The 7500-nt window shown below is 39.0% G+C and overlaps 1 non-coding gene across 1 annotated transcript; it reads right to left on the bottom strand.

The window, feature by feature from the left end:
• Positions 1 to 752: 752 nt before the first annotated feature.
• On the bottom strand, positions 753 to 825 carry Trnar-ccu. Its single transcript has one exon. It is a non-coding gene; the product is annotated as a tRNA-Arg (tRNA).
• Between the last annotated feature and the right edge of the window lie 6675 nt (positions 826 to 7500).

The raw sequence follows: 7500 nt of genomic DNA, 5'->3' as shown, positions 1-7500 counted from the left end.
ACACACACACACACACACACACACACGCATATATATATATATATATATATATATATATATATATATATATATATATATATATATATATATATATATATATATACGGGTTTGTTAGTTGTAATGAGTGTTTCGAAGTAGGAGTATATGGATAAAGTTTAACAGTCATCGTAAATCATTGCTCATATTGTGTTTTACATATACATATTCACTCACTCACTCACTCACACACACACCAAAACACACACACAAACACAAACACACACGCACACACACGTAAGTATTTAAATATTTATCTATATTTATATATGTATTTTTTTCTTGTAAATGCACACACACACACACACACACACACACACACACACACACACACATATATATATATATATATATATATATATATATATATATATATATATATATATATATATATATATATATATATATATATATATATATGTATAATATATATATGTATATATATATGTATATATATATGTATATATATATATATATACACAAAAAATTTAGAAAAATAAGTATTATGTTCCATGTGTTTTCTCCTTTAATGAACAAAGCCAGTCATGAAATCCAGTATGATATTATTATACATCACAATTACTCTCGGAAGTGCCACAAGACTTGGCAGCGATACGGACCAAAAACACATGGAGCAAACCAACCTGAGACGCCGAACAGAGACTAAGAACGCTATTTACCACAGCATACTTTCAACCAAAATTTTGTTTCGCCTCAACCTCTGGCGGGACTCGAACCCACAATCCTTGGCTTAGGAGGCCAATGCCTTATCCATTGGGCCACAGAGGCGTCTCATGAGAAATAAAACCTTTCATCTAAAATGAGTGTCCGAATAGGCGAAACAGTGAGGCATGAACAAATCCGCAAGAACAACAGTGTGTTAATATCAATAAAATGAAGTAGTCACAACAGAAGTGAAGATAGTATTTATTGTGGCAATGTATAGTTTTATCGGCGGGGCTCGATATACTTTTACATTGATATGTGATTGCAAAAGAAAAAAAAGAAAAAAGAAAAAAAGTAACAAATCTAGAATAAAGTTAAGCGTTTCTTTGTTGCCTAAATCACTCTTTAAGGGTTAGAATTTATTAACAAACTATGAGGTTTTAAATGCGTGTGGTTGGGGTTTGGCTTTTGAAGGTTTATCCTGATGACGGAACCGCGAAATGAGTAAACAATATAACAGTTGTTAAGATCTATTTAATGTAAAGTTCTTAAGGTTGTTTTTCTTTATTTGAGAAGACAAACCCGTGTAAGTACGTATTCTTTATATTTTCTTATTTTTTACTAATTTCTCGGAGCGATACGAATCAAAACTTGCCGAACTATTCACGTATCTTGTCCTTTCTTTTTCATCATATGATTAATGACAAAAGGAAATTTTAACACTAGCATACCCGCAACCACACACACGTAGTATAACCGCATTTAAACGTTAGTAAATTATCTAATATTCGACCAAGTCTGTTAGGTACCACAATCTATACAATAAATGTTTTTTCTTATTGTCCGAGGTTTCCTCTCTCTTTTTTATAGTATCTTAGGAGCTAACGTCTTGTTCTTTCTTTTTATATCCTCTGGGGAATAGATTGCCTCAAGGAAAATATAGACAATTCGATGTTTTTTTCCAATATATATATTTTCACATATATTCACACAATACAAGTATTTACACATAAAAATTCATGAAAGTCTAATCGTAAGCACTGTTCCACCCTGGGTCAAGTGGTCCGTGGTCATACGGCCCAGGATTCTGCGGACCGGGATATTACAGCCAGATATTACAAAAGTATACAGCCATGATATAGTGCCATGGTATGCAGCCACGGTATACTACCACGGTATGCTATGCAGCCAGAGTACACAAGCACGGCTTGCAGCCAGGTAATGCGGCCCGAGATTCGTCCACCTTCTACCTAAATTAAGGAGGCTGAAAGCGAAAACCATTTGAAATAAGTCACTATTATCACCAAATCACTTTAGTTTCATTTGTTACGTCATTTGATTTCCACTTACAATTAAAAGAACATATATAAATGAAGGAGGCATACTTACAATGTTATCGGTGTGGAGTTCGGAGCCAAGTGGCTGACCATATAACGGCGACCACCGACCATGGCTTTCTTCATGTTCGAAGCAAGGGCAATGGGTCGTCGGGGTAAACCAAATGGTTCGCTGACGCACACAAGCACGCACGCACTCACACTTCGCACACACAAAAAAATAAGGGAAACCATCACCAAACCCTGTACAAAGCCCACCATTTTGATTTAAAATCATACGATTTTAAGTGAAAATTACCAATTACCATTTAATATATACAATCAAATTTACACTGAGCGTCGATTAAGTATGTCTGCACCAACATTATCTTGACTTCTGATATACTCTATCGTAAATGCATACGGCTGGAGAGCCAGTGACCAACGCATAAGACAACCATTGCTGTTCTTCATGTTTCTGATGTAAGTTAATGGTTGTTGATCGGTCTGCAAGAAAAACTCGCGGCCATAAATATAACACCAGAACTTTTTAATAGCCCAGACGATAGCTAAAGCTTCTCTTTCTATTACGGCATAACGACCTTCCGAGTCGGAGAGCTTTCTACTCGCGTAAGCGATGAGCATGAGAACATCATCCACATTCTGCAACAACACCGCCCCAAGACCGGTGTCGCTAGCGTCTGTTCGGAGATTAAAAGTCTTTTCGTAGTCAGGCAGAGTTAAGCATCGGCTAACATATCTTTTAATTCGTCGATTCTCTTAAGATAATCAGGGGTTAAATTCAGCTTATTAGGAGAATTTTTTTTTTAGGAGAGAGTTCAAAGGATGCACAAGTCAGCCAAGATAGGGATGAATTTCCGATAAAATGAAACTGTTCCAAGAAAACTTCGTAGCTGTTTCTTGGTTTCCGGCATCGGCATACTTTTAATTGCAACAACCTTGTCTGGAAGGATACTCAAGCCCTTCTCACCAAGATTAAACCAAGATATTTAATAATGGGGAAAGCTAGAAAACACTTGCTAGGCCCCGCAGTTAATCCGTGCTCACGTAATCTTTCCAGAAGATTCCTTATATGAACTAAGTGCTTATGAAATGACGAGCTGTGTACCACCAAATTATCAAAGTAGCACTCTACATTCGTTAAGCCTGCAGTAACTTTACACATTAATCTAATAAAACTAGCACAAGCCGTGCGTAAACCAAACGGAAGTTTCGTGAACTGCAGAAGTCCATATTTAGGAGTAGCAAAAGTCGTGTACGGTTTTGCCTTTTGTGATAACGGAATTTGCCAATACCCTTTACAAAGATCTAATTTAGTAAAGTAAACGTCTCCCACAAAATTACCCAACGGTTCATCCATCGTTGGCATTGGTTCTGCGTCGAAAACGCTCACATCGTTGAGAGCTCGAAAATCTACGCAAAAGCGCCATGAATGATCGGTCTTTTTAACTAGCACAGCGGGTGAGCAATAGGGAGGTGTAGATTGTTCAATAACGCCTAAAGCTAACATTCTATCCATTTCCTCATCAAAAGCTTTTCGGAGATGATGGGGAATAGAGGACGGCTTAGTATGAACCGGGGCAACTGTTGTCAATTCAATGTCATGTACGACCGTGCTGGTTACTCCTGGTTTGTCTGAAAATACGTCAGAGAATTCAGCTACTAGCTGTTTTAACTCTGCTGTCTGCTCACTCGACAGTTCAGGATTAATATTAAATTTGCATTCACTTGCCTCGTACAAGTCAGGAATATCGCAAGCAAAATTCGCCTTTTCCTCGGACGTTGGAAAATTGTCTACATCGCACACCTGGCATACTTGCGAAGATACATCGTCACGCCTCACATATTTCTTGAGCATGTTTATGTGATACAATCTCTTGTTCGAATTAACCTTTACCTCGTAATCTAGTCCGTTATCGTGTTTCCTCACTACCGAATAAGGTCCCTTCCACTGCATAGTTAACTTGTTGTGAGATGTTGGCAGTAAAATAAGTACTTCGTCGCCTTCGCTTAATTTGCGTACTTTAGCACTTCTGTCAAAATAACCTTTATACATCTTGCCAGAAACATCTGCATGGGATGAAGCTAACTGGGCGGATTCCTCTAATCGGGATCGCAAATCAAGAACGTATTGATAAGTGCTTTTAGTGTCATCATTAATGTCGTCTCTGGTTCATAGTTCGTTAAGAATGGACAGTGGACCGCGCACTTTGCGACCGTACAGCAACTCGAATGGACTGAATTTCAGAGTATCATTAGGAACCTCGCGGTACGCGAATAGAACTGACGGGACGTAGCGATCACAATCGTGGGGTCGTTCTCCGCAGTTTATTAAGCATGGACTTTAACACTGCGTGAAATCTGTCTGCAGTTCCATTACAGCATGAATGATATGGACTCGTAAATAATGCTTGTATCGAGAGCAGTCTGTTTATCTCCGCCATTAAATCTGATTTGAACTGGGTTCCACGATATGAAAGTATTTCTTTCGGTATTCCAACTCGTGAAAAAAAATACTTAGCAAAGCCTCTGCTACAGTGACGGTATCTATATTCCGTAAGGGCACGGCTTCCGGGAATCTAGTTGCCATGTCAATGAGGGTTAGTATATATTTATGGCCTCTGCTAGAAGCAGGGGTTATCGGCCCCACAAGATCAATTGCTACCCTGGCAAATGCCTCGCTTATTATAGGCATCTGAACCATGGGTGCTCTCCCTATTTTACCTTTAGGAGTTGTCTTCTGACACACATGACATGAACGACAGTACCGTTTTATTTCCGCTCCCGCACCTGGCCAGAAAAATTTACGAAAAATCTTGTACGCGGTTTTCCTGTGAGAAAAATGACCTGCCACAGGAGAGTCATGAGCGGTTGAAAGAATAACATCTACAAACTTCCGAGGTACTACCAACTGTTTAACACCGACTTCATGATCATGCTTTCTTCTAATGCAAACTCTGTGAATTAAGCCTTTCACGATTTCGTATTTCACAGAACGACTCTTAACATTTACTACAGATTTACTTTTTACGTTGGCTCTGATATTTTCGAGAGAAGAACATTCAGTCTGAGCCTTCAGAAAATCATCCTTAGATATATTATCAAACTGAAAATTAGAAATGGTCAGTTTTGCAGGTCCGGTACCGTACTTTACTTTAGCAGCTCTCATGACAACTGCATTAACATCTGCGCAGTTAGAAGAATTTACCGATACGTTAAGGTTAGCGTTATTCACGGATGGCACTGAGACACCCGGCACCATACCTACAAGAACATCGGTGAATTTAATAGGAGCAGCAACAACGTTGAACCACCCACTCAAAAATTCGCTCTTAATGAGACAACGCAAAATTGGAAAATTCCGGCCCACTCCTAGGTAATCGTACAGAGTGACCATTTTCCCTCGCCTCACCGTGGCGGGGATGAGCGATTCTTTAACGATGATAGACGAACAGCCAGAATCAAAGAGCACATGCACGGGTCTATTGTATAACATCCCCTTACACGTGATACTGTTGGGAGAGAGGTCAGAGTCAAACACAAAGTTGACCCTCTGAGAGGACTTGCTTTTACCAGGCCTTAAGTCAGGGCAAGAAGGGCGTATATGACCTGGCTTGGAACAGTGGTGACACGGTCTTATCCCTAACGCCAGACTTTATACTGTTCTTTGTATCTGGATCTTCCTTGATAGGCATTTTACGGATTTTGATAGATTTGTGTGCACTACGAAACCTATCTGCTGCCTGCGCCATGTCAAGAGTAGTTTCAAAGACTCGTTCCTTGAGAAAAACGCGAAGTTGAAAAGGACAATTGTTTAACATCTGGTCGCGAATTAAGAAGTCAAATAGCTCCTCGTAGTTCTTCGTGATGTCACTCATAGTTAGCCAGTTATTCAAATACCTAATAAGCCGAGACATTAATTGTACGCACGTCTCGTTTTCACCCACTTTACTATCTTTAAACTTCTTACGGTAGGAATCAATATCAACATTATACCTTTTCAATAAGGCGTCTTTTAACAGCTCGTAATTTTCTAGAACGTCATCAGGCAGACTTACGTATATCTTCAAGGCTTTGCCCCCCCGACAGAGAACCTAAGTATACATGAAAATTCTGCGAATTCTATCCCTGCAAACAAGCCAGTTTCTCGAATCTGCGTAAATAATCATCTATGTCATCCTTACCATCATCAAACCTGGGCATTTTCCACTCTGGATATGAACCTTAGACAGCGCTTTCTTTGCGAGTGCTCGTCTCCGATTGCGACTGAGCAAGAGCTAACTCGTGGGCTCGCTGTTTGTCTGACTCGCGCGCCTCGTGTTCTCGCCATTTCTCCCTCTCCTGTGCTTCTAACCCTCCTCTTTTTAAGTCTCTCCTTTTGCCTTTCATCTCTTTCTCTTTGTTTCTCTTCTCTGTCTATCCTCTGCTTATATCTATCCTCTTCTTTCGCAACTAAAGTATTAATATCTGCGGCGGATAGACCCGCATCTTTAGCGCATTTAACAAGTTCAATGAGGTCGATAGACATGATTACGAAGTTCTAACTTCCTTTGGCAATTGGCGAATTTTAAAACTTGATAACCATTCTTAAATTGAAAGATATTCAACATAAAAGCTTAGCACAACTGCTTACAACAAAACATCGCCTTACGTAATTACCGATTATACACACCGACTTAACGCGAGCAGTATAGTGTGAATGAACAATCACAGCTCATAAGCATTTACGAATAATCAGCGACAAAAACATCGTTAACAGCAATGGTTAAATTATACAAAGGTTTACAATCCATCACAGTTAAGATATAGCGAACGAAGTTACTGTATTTCACAACGCCCGCGGGCACACCATAGTCTTCAACATACACCAAGACTGTTCTCCCGAACGCATAACCAATGAGTATTACAATACTTATCACTGAATACGTAACAAGTGGCGAAATACACCACAACACAACGGCGAAAAGGAGGCACGGTTGAATTTAAAATTTATTCTTAATCCTCACGTGTATGACGTAATGTTACTTATATTTAATATACAATTTACTAAGTAAGTCGTCACACTCCTTCACCACAACTTGGACCATTCACACCACATTCCTCCATTTGGTTTACCGACTCACCTTTATATGGCCAGCCACCTTTCCGGACACCACATTACAATCTGAGATAATACAAAAGTAAAGCATGAATAAAAATACGTAATTAGCCCTTGTGTAATCTATCAGAGGATCCTACTCACTGCGCTACTTGTCCGAGGTTTCTTCTCATTTTTTTTATAGTATCTTAGGAGCTAACCTCTTGTTCTTTCTTTTTATATCCTCTGGGGAATAGATTGCCTCAAGGAAAATATAGACAATTCGATGTTTTTTTCAATATATATATTTTCATATATATTCACACAATACAAGTATTTACACATAAAAATTCATGAAAGTCTAATCGTAAGCACTGTTCCACC

This window comes from Penaeus monodon, chromosome 35, assembly GCF_015228065.2.
Source record: "Penaeus monodon isolate SGIC_2016 chromosome 35, NSTDA_Pmon_1, whole genome shotgun sequence".
Taxonomy (NCBI): Eukaryota; Metazoa; Arthropoda; class Malacostraca; order Decapoda; family Penaeidae; genus Penaeus; species Penaeus monodon.
The sequence above is the reverse complement of the archived record's forward strand: the minus strand, read 5'-3'. Positions and strand labels throughout refer to the sequence as shown.